This window comes from Coregonus clupeaformis, chromosome 1 (genome assembly GCF_020615455.1).
Source record: "Coregonus clupeaformis isolate EN_2021a chromosome 1, ASM2061545v1, whole genome shotgun sequence".
NCBI lineage: Eukaryota > Metazoa > Chordata > Actinopteri > Salmoniformes > Salmonidae > Coregonus > Coregonus clupeaformis.
Window position 1 is genome coordinate 26,772,661 of NC_059192.1, and position 14,871 is coordinate 26,787,531.

Genomic DNA, 14,871 nt, shown 5'->3' on the forward strand with positions numbered 1-14,871 from the left:
TGGGCCAATTGTGCACCGCCCTATGGGACTCCTGATCACGGCCGGTTGTGATACAGCCCGGGATCGAACCCGGGTCTGTAGTGACGCCTCTAGCACTGCGATGCAGTGCCTTAGACCGCTGCGCCACTCGGGAGGCCCTTGACAATTGTTTTTACAATAAAATCATGTAAAAAAATCTGTTTCTCATTTATTTAGCTTACCATTGCTAACTCTAGATGTTATAAATCCAGTTAAGTTTTCTGAATCATAATTCGATAATTCCCTTTTCCCTTCTTCCTCCCCCCCATCCAGCTCTTGTCCTCCAGTTCCCCACAACCCCTCTCCGACCAAACACCATACCCCACAAGCAAGGACGAAGAAGACAAGTCCCCTACACCCTCCCAGCCTGTCTTGCTGCAGCGCCAAGACTCGGGCGCCCGCAGCAGCATTAAGGGTATCCTCAAAAAGAGTCGTTCCACTAGTGTCGAGTCAGACTACAGCGAGGGAGGGGCCCCTGAAAGCACCCCCACCACCGGGGTGGTCCGACAAACCAGCGTCACCCTGAGCCACCCGCGAGAGCGACGAGGAAGAGGAGGAGGAGAAAGAGGGAGGTGGAAGAAGAGGAGGATGAGGTGTGTTTTCTTACCTCTTATTATGTAAAACAGTTTGAGTATCTGAATTTATATAAATCTCTATATAATTTCCATTGAACATGCGTTTTAGTCTAGGACTGGGCTCAATCTGTGCCTGGGAAATTGGCCCTATGTAATATAGTCTCCACACTAGTTTCCCACTATGAGCATCTGGAATAGATAAATCGCCCTTAGTCAGTTAAAATTGCAAGATCAAATTGTTCCGATGACAATACCCACCAGAGGGCGAAATCGTCTTGGAAAAGTTGGTTGCAATCAGGACTAAAAGATAACCCCGACATTCACTTTATGGCGCGGTAAACCGGTGACGGATGATGGTTGCAATTGAGATCAGCTGTGCGGGTGATTTTAGCTTGTATTGATGGTTTAACGAGAGATCAGCCCAATCAATAATGATTGTTATTATTACAGGAAGATGAGACGATAGTGGACGATAGCCCTGACGGAGGGTGTTTCAGTACCCCCCGGATGCAGAGGGGCAATGGGCGTGGTGGTAGCAGTAGTTCAGGGGAGGACCTCCAGAGCCGGACCCCCTCTCCAGACGAGAGCCTGGGGGAGGAAGAGATGGAGAAGATGTCGTCGGTGGACACGGAAGATGGAGAAGATCAGGATGTGGATAGCAGTCTGGACAGCAGTGTGGGGTCATCCTGAAAGAGAGGTACAGTAGGGGAAGTTTAAATGCATGCACGCACACACGCAGACACACACATACGTGTTCATTTTGTAGACATCGCCTACCTATCATAAAACAAATGACTGATACAGGTCTGCGCACTTCATACGTAGACATTTAGAGCACACCTACCTACAGTGTCTTTTGTATAAACATACTGTAAAATGCATATTCTATGATATTGTATAAATACAATATGTATACTTACAATTCAGATGGAGTCTTTCACACTTTGTGTGTTACTCTGTTTGAAATATAGCCTATAAATTACATGTGACTGTCTTGGCTAGTAAGGCCTACATTTACTGATCTCCTCTCCTTCTCCCAGGTTGGCTGAGTTGAACAGTGGCGAGGAGGAGTGGAAGGCCAAGCTGAAGAAGCCCAAGGATCTGGTGCAGAAGTCCCTGGCTGACCGTTTCAACCAGCTCCAGGACTCTGGAGATGCCTGGAAGAAGAAGGTAAGCTTGGGCCTCTGTGACTGGAGCTGTTTGTGGGGCTAGGATTGAGGCTCGATTTGGGGTTTGACGGAGGGATGGAGAAACTCTGGGTCGGACAAGGTTAAGGACTGGAGGCCTCTGAAGCCTGGGCCTCTGTTAGTGATCGCGACCCAGGAAATGTGACCTGTCTGTAAAGACTGAGGCTCGGTCTGGGTTTTGTGGTGGAAATGTGCTGAAAGCTTGTTTTCCTGTGTGTGGTGCAAAGAAGAGTAGGGTGGGGAAGAGGAGGAAGACGGGGGGAGTGTAGTAGGGTGGGGAGGAGGATGAGGAAAGGGTGAGTGTGGCTGAGGTGGGGAGGGGGAGTGTGGTGGGATGGGTGGGGAGGAGATGTGATGTGGGGAGGGAGATTTGGGAGTGGCGGGCGTTGATCCCAAATCCAGGGCTTAGCCATGCAGCCTCCCAGAGAGAGAGACACTCGTAAAAATAAAATACCACGCAGCACAGGGTGTTTCCTGTGGCTCTCCTCTCCTCCCACGAGCTGGTCTCTACTTCCTGTTCTCTCTCCCTTTATTTGTCTTTCTCACTTTCTCTCTTTCTCTCCTACACATACATACACACCCTCTCCCTGTCTCTCACTCATAGAAATAATAAATGAAAGTTCTCTCTGTACTTTTCTGTGCTACACACACACACTCTCTATCTCTCACACACATAGAGACAAGTATAATTTCCTGCTCATACTAAAATATACAAAAACACATGTTCAGTCTCTCCATCCGCTCTCATTCATACACTCTTTTTCCATCTCTCTCTCTTTCACTCACACCAAACTCCCTTACCTAATCAATCTCTCTGTCTCTACCTCCCTCTACATCTCATGTGCACTCTCTCCATTTTGTTTTCCAACTCTGAATGCATCATCATTTTACTCATTATATGACTTTGTATATGGCACATATTGGTGGAACTCTTCACAAATCCCCAGAACATTCAGTAGGACACTAGAAATTATGTAATCTTTATTCATATGGATGGACCATCTTTCTAGGCTTCAACATGAGACACAAGCCTCGATGGGTTTACTGGTTGTGGTGAAGCTTCCATCCAAGAGTAGCCGCCAACTTCCCTATAAATCCACTCTTAGCCTGAAAAGCGCATCTCAAGTGTTCACCGAGAGCCAAAGCATTCTCAACATAAAACCCCGAAACATTCAATTGGGCTCCAGAAATGATGTAATCTTCCTTTATACAGACGGTCCCTTAACTATCTTTATTTAACCATGTAGTTCCATTAAGGTCAGAATACCTATTTCCCAAGGGAGACCGGACTGTTAATCCAATTTATGTCTATAATTTGTGGATAAATCCACAGTTAACCTGAAAAGTGCATTTGAGGCATTCACAGACAGCCCAGCAACGTCCCAGGAAAAAATTGGCTGCAAAGCTTCCAATATGCCTGTGGATTCCTTCCTTTAATCCATCTGAGGTCATTACTGGTGAATTGGACTGGAACCCATCATGATGCAGCTGTCAGCACTGCAGAGAGAGAGAGAGAGGGAGCACAAGTTTATAAGGAGGCTAGCTCCCACCAGAGCCAAGGTTTGGAATGTGTATGGCGACCATATTGACACCACAATTAAGAGGTAAGCATGCCAATTAGAATTTGGTGCCAACATGGAGGATAGTTTGACAAATTGTGTGTTAATGGCTCTGGCTCTGGCTCTGGTTTGGTGGTGCTCCTGATATTGGAATGTGGAGGTCTGGAGGGTGCCAGTGTTTCCCCTAATATAGTCGTCGTGTCCCCCCCCGCCACCTGAAAGAGTTTGGCTTCCATTGGTATCAATTGATCATTTTGATAACAAATTTGACCCCGAATGAAACAGCATGAAAACTGTCAAGAGAGCTAGGAGGGGGAAATTAAGTGTATTCAATCAATAATCAATTCAGTCATTATTCCAGATACTGTCATTTTTTACTCTAGGTAGCACCTTTGGTTTTCCAGGCACACGTTTAGGAAAAACAGGAACTCTCCTCTGAGTCACTGTGTAACCGAGCTGGAACAGATGTTGCTCTTTCGTCGTCGTCGTCAGGAGAACGGGGCATGGCACATACACCGCCGCCACCTTCTCTCAGAAGCTACAGATGTTTCCTGTTAGGGCAGCATTTTCCACTCTGGTGTCATTTTTTTATTTGAAATGCTATTGGCTGTCACTTATTAGTGTACTCTACATGCAAAGTTCTAATGTCATTCAGTGGAGTAAGCTTTCGTAGCTAAAATGCTAGTTCTCATATTGAATCCCAATGTGACTTGTTGCTGGGTTAATACTTGACCAGAGCTTTGCAGAATTCAGTGTTCCGAATACTTTTGTGTAGATAAGATGGGTACTCCAGCCTTGCTATGTTCCCCTCTACCTAAAAATAATTTGACCTAAATTGGTGACATTGAAATGTTATGTTAAAGAGGTCCTGGATGTTGATTTTATGGGTGCTTTGCGGTGCCCTGCCTGGAAAATAATCTAGCTAGGGGAAACACTGGCTAATCCTTTTATATTTTTTTACATCAACAAAGACCACAAAGCTTATGAAATTCATTCTCACCTCTCCCAACGTGCAGTAAACCTGTGCAAGTCACGCTCCAACTTTCCCCTCTTGACTCGCCAGTAACTGGAGGTCTGCCTGACATCTGTCGACTAGGCTATAGACGGATTGGTTGTTTAGCAACAAAACTGATGTGTGCACAACTATGGGGCAAAACAGATGGGGTTGGCTTAGATTGTTGATAACATGTCAACTATATTTCGTCTCCAATGTTTATTGAAAACAAACATTTGCACACTGAGCACTCTCTCTCAAGAACGTTGTTACAGTTGTTGGTTAGCTAGCTAGCAAATTGTAGCCATATTAGCATAGACATGGTATCAAGAACAAGATCAAATGAGCTGAAACAAGCCACTTTCGATTCACCACATGGCAGGTTCTTGTCATTGTTGCTAGCTGGCCATCCAGAATCATAACAACACACAGCTTCTGCCCCTTTGAAGTGCGTGCATCGTTTTCGTGACGTTGTCTGTCAGCTAACCCATCTATAACAGCCCTAGAGTGAAAAACATAAATGTAATGACATTTAGTACTCACAGGTTGCCTCCAGTGCCATAACAATGAGCTCACCGCAACGATGTAACCCCCCGCCCCCGCCCACTCCCACCTGCCTGGGCTTGGGATTGGTTGATTTGGAGGAACAGTCTTGTCTGTGGAGATCAAAGACTTGCAGGTTGAAAGACGAGGGTCATATCCTAGGTCTGCAAGGGTCGAGTCTGTCTTACAAGTCATCTGTTGTGTGTAGATTCTGTTATATTCGTTGGGAGAACCTGGGTAACCATTTACTTAAAGCCTGCAGGTATTATGCAGTTATAATGCATTGTAGTACTGTCACGTCATACACAACCCTCTTGCTCATACTGATCCTGACTAAATACCACACATTTTGAGTCTTGAAATGCTGATACATAGGGACTTAAAATATTATAAGTGTTATTATGAGATTTTATAAAGACATGCATACATACTTATAACAAGTTATAAAGCATTATACCTGCAGGCTTACTAAAGTGTTACCAAAGCCTGCAGGCCTCAATCCCAAATGGGAAAGATGGGCACCATCTAATTTTACATTTTAGTCATTTAGCAGACGCTCTTATCCAGAGCGACTTACATTTAGTGAGTGCATACATTTTCATACTGGCCCCCCGTGCGAATCAAACCCACAATCCTGGCGTTGCAAACGCCATGCTCTACCAACTGAGCTACACAGGGCCTCATCTAATCAAGTATCCCCCTCTTCTCACTGAATAGGTCCACCTTTTCACCTCCCTCTCTACTTTCCACTCTCTCTTCCCGCATTCCCTCATAGGTTGGGAATGACTCCTGTTGCTTCTCTGCATGGTCTCAAATCCCAATTTCCTCCCAGTCCAGCTGTGGTCTTGCCGGATATTAAGGATGACCCCCCTCTCCTCTCCTCTCCCCCCTCTCCCCTCTCCTCTCCTCTCCCCACTCTCCCCTCTTCCTCCCCTGCTTCCACCTCATGACCTTTTCCTCATCTCTGTATGAGACCCTGCCTTTTCTGTCAATCCTACACACTGACAAGTCAGTAGTACTCAGGTGAGTTAGTAGGCGCGTCTGTGTGTGTGTCTAATGTCTCTCTGTGTGTGTGTACACGCCTAGTGTGTGTGTGTGCGCGCTTGTATGTACATCTCAATGCCTGTGTGTGTGTTTGTATGGGCACCTCCAATGTGTGTGCGTGTCTAATGTCTCTGTGTGTGTGCGCCTAGTGTGTGTGTGTACGAGCGAGCGCTTGTATGTACGTCTGTGTCTGGGTTTGTATGTGCACTTCGTGTGTGTGTGTGTGTGTGTGTGTGTGTGTAGCGGTGTATAGTAAGTACGGCGATATGCCCAAAATAGCATATCAAAATATTTGTTTTACTTTTGACTGTATGATGGTATTTGAAGGTATGTTGACAATAAGTTTTCAAATTATACAATTTCTAGGGTGGCAACACATACACTACCATTCAAAAGTTTGGGGTCACTTAGAAATGTCCTTGTTTTCGAAAGAGAAGCTATTTTCTTGTCCATTAAAATAACATCAAATTGATCAGAAATACTGTGTAGACATTGTTAATATTGGAAATGCTATTGTAGCTGGAAACGGCTGATTTTTTATGGAATATCTACATAGGCGTACAGGGGCCCATTATCAGCAACCATCAGTCCTGTGTTCCAATGGCACGTTGTGTTTGCTAATCCAAGTTTATCATTTTAAAAGGCTAATCGATCATTACAAAACCATTTTGCAATTATGTTAGCACAGCTGAAAACAGTTTTGCCGATTAAAGAAGCAGTAAAACTGCCCTTCTTGAGACTAGTTGAGTATCTGGACCATCAGCAATTGTGGGTTCGATTACTGGCTCAAAATGGCCAGAAACAAAGAATTTTCTTCTGAAACTCGTCAGTCTATTCTTGTTCTGAGAAATGAAGGCTATTCTATGCGAGAAATTGCCAAGAAACTGTGTACTACTCCCTTCACAGAACAGCGCAAACTGGCTCTAACCAGAATAGAAAGAGGAGTGGGAGGCCCCGGTGCACAACTGAGCAAGAGGATAAATACATTAGTGTCTAGCTTCATTAAATAGTACCTGCAAAACACCAGTCTCAACGTCAACAGTGAAGAGGCGACTCCGGGATGCTGACCTTCTAGGCAGAGTTGCAAAGAAAAAGCCATATCTCAGACTGGCCAATAAAAAGAAAATATTAAGATGGGTAAAAGAACACAGACACTGGACAGAGGAAGATTGGAAAAAAGTGTTATGGACAGACTAATTGAAGTTTGAGGTGTTCGGATCACAAAGAAGAACATTTGTGAGACGCAAACTAAATGTAAAGATGCTGGAGGAGTGCTTGATACCATCTGTCAAGCATGGTGGAGGCAATGTGATGGTCTGGGGGTGCTTTGGTGGTGTTAAAGTGGGAGATTTGTACAGGGTAAAAGGGATCTTGAAGAAGGAAGGCTATCACTCCATTTTGCAACGCCATGCCATACCCTGTGGACGGCGCTTGATTGGAGCCAATTTCCTCCTACAACAGGACAATGACCCAAAGCACAGCTCCAAACTATGCAATAACTATTTAGGGAAGAAGCAGTCAGCTGGTATTCTGTCTATAATGGAGTGGCCAGCACAGTCACCGGATCTCAACCCTATTGAGCTGTTGTGGGAGCAGCTTGACCGTATGGTACGTAAGTGCCCATCAAGCCAATCCAACTTGTGGGAGGTGCTTCAGGAAGCATGGGGTGAAATCGTCATCCAGGGTAGGGGAGGGAATGGCCGGCAGGGATGTAGCTCAGTTGGTAGAGCATGGCGTTTGCAACGCCAGTGTTGTGGGTTCGATTCCCATGGGGGGCCAGTATGAAAAATATCATGTATGCACTCACTAACTGTAAGTCGCTCTGGATAAGAGTGTCTGCTAAATGACTAATATGTAAAATGTTTCCTGTGGGGCTCAGTCGCTGGGGTCCTGTATGGGCAAGGTATTTGCCCTTCCTGATCGACTCCAGAGTTGTGCTGTGGGGCTGGGTTAAGGGGTACTGGTGGGTGTGTAGTGTGTATTTTTGCAACCCAAAGCTGGGTTGTGTGGTACTGCAGAGTGTAGTGTGTGTATTTGGGTGTGTTTAACCAACAACGTGCTATGTACGTACCCCTATTTGTGCGTGCCCCTATGCAGTGAGTATTTTGTAAGCCAAAGCATGGGCATGGCTTTGTGTGCAGTCAGTGTGTTTATTTTGTATTTGTGTGTATGTAGCCCTTTCCTGCAGTCAAATGACCTCATGGCCTCATGGGTGGAATGGTATTAATATGTTTAATAATTTCATAATGAATAAACATTTTATTTATTTTTTATGCCGTAAATCCAGTGTTAAAATGTCAAACGGTGTTGTTATATTTCAGTCTTCTGTGATGTATATAAAGTGTAATATTGGGATGCAAACTCAATGTTATACATTTCAACTCTACATCTGACATGGTACAGGTGTCTTCTTTTTTTTAAGCCCATAAACTTGTGTGTGAGGTATATACTTTTATTTCAAAGTACACTATATATACAAAAGTATGTGGACACCCCTTCAAATGAGTGGATTAGGCTATTTCAGCCACACCCGTTGCTGACAGGTGTATAGAATCAAGCACACAGCCATGTAATCTCCATAGACAAACATTGGCAGTAGAATGGCCTTACTGAAGAGCTCAGTGACTTTCAACGTGGCACCGTCATAGGATGCCTTCTTTCCAACAAGTCAGTTTGTCAAATGCATGCCCTGCTAGAGCTGCCCCGGTCAACTGTAAGTGCTGTTATTGTGAAGTTTAAACTTCTAGGAACAACAACGGCTCAGCCGCGAAGTGGTAGGCCACACAAGCTCAAAGAACGGGACCGCCGAGTGCTGAAGCGTGTAGCGCGTAAAAATCGTCTGTCCTCGGTTGCAACACTCACTACAGAGTTACAAACTGCCTCTGTAAACAACATCAGCACAAGAACTGTTCGTTGGGATCTTCATGAAATGGGTTTCCATTGTCGAGCAGCCGCGCACATGCCTAATATCTCCATGTGCAATGCCAAGCGTCGGCTGGCGTGGTGTAAAGGATTACTTTGATACTATTCCAGGTATTCCTTAAATAGGTAGGGTTTCAAGTGTCTCCGGAAGTGTCTCCGCTGTCCTGACGTCGTGGGGGAGCTTGTTCCACCATTGGGGTGCCAGAGCAGCGAATAGCTTTGACTGGGCTGAGTGGGAACTGTGCTTCCGTAGAGGTAAGGGGCTAGCAGGCCAGAGGTGGATGAACGTGGTGCCCTCGTTTGGGTGTAGGGTCTGAGTGAGAGCCTGAAGGTAAGGAGGTGCCGTTCCCCTCGCAGCTCCGTAGGCAAGCACCATGGCCTTGAGTTTAACAGTTAAATTTCCAAGGTTAGAGGTTCCAAAACCAAAACCTGTGCAACAAGCTGTTCCCCAGATAGAAGGAGTGATAGAGTGGGAAAAAGGTGCTTGTGCATTGATAACACCAAAGACTGTATTAACAATAATAAAGTAAAGATGCCACTTTTAAAATCCTATTTCACACCATATCCTGCTGAATTTGCCAGATCACTTTTCTTCTGTTTTGATTTCGGTACAAATGAAAATATGGCACTGACTCTTCCCATGGATTAATGTTTCAGCACTTTCAATGAAGTGTTCAGCATTCGATTAGCCGCGTGCGCATCCACATAAAAAAGCAGTTCAAGCCTGCTGTCAGCTGGTGGACAAACAATATCCACTGTTGTGTACGGATGAAACCTGACCTTGAATGTGAAGCTGAAGCTGTCTAGCTTTATAAAAGCCTGAGTAGATCTAGCTTGCTTCGTAGTATACCACTCTGGAGTGTCTTTTTCAAACAAAAGCCCTCCAAAATATACTGACTTCATCCAGTGTCACGAAAAGTGGATTGGCAGTATAGGCACATTAATATGGTCTCATTTGCATATTTCAACAACAACAAATTATACACAAATGTTTTATTTGTCTACATTCAACTGGTAAAGGCTAATTTTGATATACACTACCAGTCAAGTTTGGACACACCTACAGTACTCATTCCAGGGTTTTTCTTTATTTTTACCAAAAAGGTGTTAAACGAATCAAAATATATTTTATATTTGAGATTCTTCAAATAGCCACACTTTGCCTTCATGACAGCTTTGCACATTCTTGGCATTCTCTCAACCAGCTTCACCTGGAATGCTTTTCCAACAGTTTTGAAAGAGTTCCCACATTTGCTGAGCACTTGTTGGCTGCTTTGCCTCTCTGAGGTCCGACTCATCCCAAACCATCTCAATTGGGTTGAGGTCGGGGGATTGTGGAGGCCAGGTCATCTGATGCAGCACTCCATCAGTCTAGTTACACAGCCTGGAGGTGTATTGGGTCATTGTCCTGTTGAAAAGCAAGTTATACTCCCACTAAACCCAAAACCAGAGTGGGATTTTCTATCGCTGTAGAATGCTGTGGTAGCCATGTTGGTTAAGTGTGCCTGAATTCTAAATAAATCACAGACTGTGTCACCCATGAAAGCATCCCACACCATTAACACCACCCCTCCTCCATGCTTTACGGTGGAACTAAACATCGCGGATATCATCCCTTCACCCACACCGCATTATCACAAAGACCCACAGCAGTTGGAATCCAAAATCTCCAATTTGGACTCCAGACCAAAGGACACATTTCCACGGTCTAATGTCCACTGCTCGGTGTTTCTTGGCCAAAGCAGATCTCTTCTTATTACTTGGTGTCCTTTAGTAGTGGTTTCTTAGCAGCAATTCGACCATGAAGGCCTGATTCACACAGTGTCCTCGGAAAAGTTGATGTTGAGATGTGTCTGTTGCCATAATATGGACTTGGTATTACCAAATAGGGCTATCTTCTGTATAACTCTCCCCTCCCCCCACACCTTGTCACAACATAACTGATTGGCTCAAATGCATTAAGAAGGAGGAAAGAAATTCCATAAATTAACTTTTAAGAAGGCACACCTGTTAATTGAAAAGCAATTGACTACCTCATGAAGCTGATTGAGAGAATGCCAATAGTGTGCAAAGCTGTCATCAAGGCAAAGGGTGGCTATTTGAAGAATATATTTTCATTTGTTTAACACTTTTTTGGTTACTACATGGATTCCATATGTGATATTTATCGTTTGAACAGTGTCTTCACTATTATTCTACAATGTAGAAAATTGTAAAATAAAGAAAAACCCTGGAATGAGTAGGTGTGTCCAAACTTTGTGGGTACTGTATATAATTTATATATAAAGACAAAACAATGACCTGTTAGTGTGTGGTGCCTGGTCTTGTATAGTATTCAGGCTACCTCTATTTATGCAATCCTAAGGTATTATGCCTTCTGCTCACATTTTAAAAACATTCCAAATGACAACAAATGTGTTATGATAGATTTTGATCAAGAAATCTTTAAGATTTGAATGTCTATTTCAGACCCTGTAACATCCATAACGGTCGTTTTTCCTCTCTAAAGTAAAAATGGAAATGACAATCTTTTCAAAATTATCGTTTTGTAATCAACCAAGCCTTTCCTTCAAAATGGCTATCCATGTTTTGACCCAAGACTTTCAAACTCAGACCTTTTCTAATATGTCTCAGGTGTTGGGTCTGTGGGAAAGGTGGAGACGTCGTATGTTATATAGAGCCATTGGGAAACCCTATCTCTTTTATGTCTGCATATAAATACTTACTTATACTCCATAGACCGTTTAGCTGTCCGCTAAAGCTGAACTGTCTTAGTCATTCTGTTCAATGTATATCTATCTTGCTCTATTTTACTGTAATATCAACTGTCTCAATAATCTAGATTGGGACCAATGCATTACCTAAAGGTTGAAGTCGGAAGTTTAATGCACTTAGGTTGAAGTCATTAAACTCGTTTTTTCGAACCACTCCACAAATGTCTTGTTAACGAACTATGGTTTTGGTAAGTCGTTCTAGGACATCTATTTTGTGGATGACACAAGTCATTTTACAACAATTGTTTACAGACAGATTATTTTCACTTATAACATTGTATCACAATTCCAGTGGGGGAAGTTTAAATTGAAATTATGTCATGGCTTTAGGGTTCTGATAGGCTAATTGACATCATTTGAGTCAATTGGAGGTTGTGCCTTGGATGTATTTCAAGGCCTACCTTAATATTCAGTGCCCCTCTTTGCTTGACATCATGGGAAAATCTAAAGAAATCAAAGCCAAGACCTCAGAAAATAATTGTAGACCTCCACAAGTCAGGTTCGTTCATCCCTTGGGAGCAATTTCAAACGCCCGAAGGTACAACGTTCATCTGTACAAACCATAGTATGCAAGTATAAACACCATGGGGACCACGCAGCCGTCTATACCGCTCAGGAAGGAGACGCGTTCTGTCTCTAGAGATGAAACGTGCTTTGGTGCGGTGGAAAGAGTGCAATAAATCCCCAGAACAACAGCAAAGGACCTTCTGAAGATGCTGGAGAAAACAGGTACAAAAGTATCTATATCCACAGTAAAAACAAGTCCTATATCTACATACTTGAAAGGCCGCTCAGCAAGGAAGAAGCCACTGCTCCAAAAACCGCCGCATAAAAGCCAGACTATGGTTTGCAACTGCCATGGGACAAAGATCGTGACTTTTGGAGAAATGTCTCTGGTCGGATTAAACAAAATGGAACTGTTTGGCCATAATGACCATTGTTATGTTCTGGAGGAAGAAAGGGGTCAGCTTAAGCCCGAAGAACACCATCCCAAACCGTGAAGACGCGGGTGGCAGCATCATGCTGTGGGGGTGCTTTGCTGCAGGAGGGACTGGTGCTCTTCACAAAATAGATGGCATCATGAGGAAGGAAAATGATGTGGATATATTGAAGCAACATCTCAAGACCTCAGTCAGGAAGTTAAAGCCCGGCTCGCAAATGGGTATCTCCAAATGGACAATGACCCCAAGCATACTTCCAAAGTTATGGCAAAAATGGCTTAAGGACAACAAAGTCAAGGTATTGGAGTGGCCATCACAAAGCCCTGACCTCAAATCCTATAGAAAATGTGTAGGGCAGAACTGAAAAAGTGTTTTGCGAGCAAGAGGCCTACAAACCTGACTCATTTACACCAGCTCTGTCAGGAGGAATGGGCCAAATTCACCCAACTTATTGTGGGAAGCTTGTGGGGGTTTGACCTAAGTTTAAACAATTTAAAAGGCAATGCTACCAAATACTAATTAGTGTATGTAAACTTCTGACCCACTGGGAAGTGCTTGATGAAAGAAATAAAAGCTAAATAAATCATTCTCTACTATTATTCTGACCTTTTCACATTCTTAAAATAAAGTGCTGATCCTAACTGACCTAAGACAGGAGAATTTTTACTGGATTAAATGTCAGGAATTGCGAAAACTGAGTTTAAATGTATTTGGCTAAGTGTGTATGTAAACTTTCGACTTCAACTGTATCTACCTTACTCCAGTTTCCTGGACACAGTTAAGCCTAGTCCTGGACTAAGCAACATGCTCAAAAGGGGAATCTCTGTTTGGGATGCCGGCCCCTATGTGTTTAGGTTGGTACTCTATTGTTGAATGTATCAGTGAGTCAGTAGGCTTAGTTACTTCCTAGTTGTCAGCTTAACAAAAACTCATGCAGACTTTGACAGGCCAGGTGGTTCGAGAGTAGTCCTTTTGATCTATGTATGTGAAACAGATGGGATTCCCTTCTCCGAACGTGGTGCAAACGAAATATTCCCTCGACATTCATTCAATCATTGTAGCCTGTTTTATGTTTACAATTTTCACAATTGGCGTTAACTCTCCCCAGAGTAAATTAGCAAGATGAAATATCACATTGTTGCTTCTTTTCTAATGAGTAGACAACAATTGCCATTTTGAAACCATGCAGGTCTCCCGAAAGGGAGTGTTTCACAGCTCCACACACACCCGCTGTACTGTACTCAGCCATTGTAAATCAAGCACAACATACAAATGCATCACGTATATTTGGTGCTGAATATAATGAATTACTGTACAACAGCTTGCCTGGGACTGGAAATGCCTGGAAAAATTCCCACGGTAATCATTTTAATGGTGAAATTTAGGTGCAGAAACAACGCAGTGGCAATGAAGGTTAGGAATCATGTTGGAAATAATAGAAGTGCGTTTGATAAAATTCATGAGTCACATTTGTTTTTCTACCGATGGGGGAAATGGGGTAGTGTAGCTCATAAGTTTCCTTAAGACCAATGTAGTTTCGGAAATGTTCCAACATGTCTTTGTGCTCTGTTCTCTTTGTTCTCTCGCTGCTCTCTCTCTCTAACCCCCCACCCCCTCTCTGTCTCCCTCTTGCTCTCTCACTCTTTGTCTCCAACGTTCAGCCGTAGAAATAGCCCAATATTCTCACAAAAATTCAGGTACGATGCTGTAACACGTGTCAACACATGCATTTGTGTAAAGTATGTCATTACTGCTTGCTTAGCGGAGTGCACTTCCTCCCGATTCCAAAACTACCTGGACGAACTGGGACCTCTGCTGCGCAGCCACACGTGACTGCCTTCCTGAATCGGTCCCAATCGCGCCACGCGAAAGGCTAGCTATTCGCTGGCGCAGGTCCACATCCCCATGTGCTACACATTCATTAGCCTATTTCTTAACCTGTATCCCCTTACATCCTCTCTCTCCTTCCCTCTCCCTTCCCACATCAGAAGTCCAGTGCAGACGTGGGAGACCAAGATGTCCCTGGCGAGATGAAGATCCTGCAGGAGAAGGAGGGAGGCATGGAAGAGCAGGGGGCGTGGCCGCCAACGACTCCACCCAGTTCACTGTGGCCGGGCGCATGGCCAAAGAGAGGTCTGAGTCAGACATGCCCCCTTCTATCAGACAAACCCCTTTTATCACACCTATCGCTCCTACAATGTGGCATGCTGCTCCACCACGCCTGCTGTTTTTATATGGGCTAATCCAATTGTATTGAGTGCTTGAAAATGCAGCTTGGAAATACATATTTAAGAGTGATTTACTCACACTTCAT

The 14,871-nt window shown here is 43.9% G+C and overlaps 1 long non-coding RNA gene across 1 annotated transcript; it reads left to right on the top strand.

Moving 5' to 3' along the window:
• The first annotated feature begins 586 nt into the window (after positions 1-586).
• On the top strand, positions 587-14,565 carry LOC123492183. The gene is made up of 4 exons (XR_006661661.1): positions 587-611; positions 1,044-1,290; positions 1,634-1,763; positions 14,546-14,565. It is a non-coding gene; the product is annotated as an uncharacterized LOC123492183 (long non-coding RNA).
• Positions 14,566-14,871: the final 306 nt, after the last annotated feature.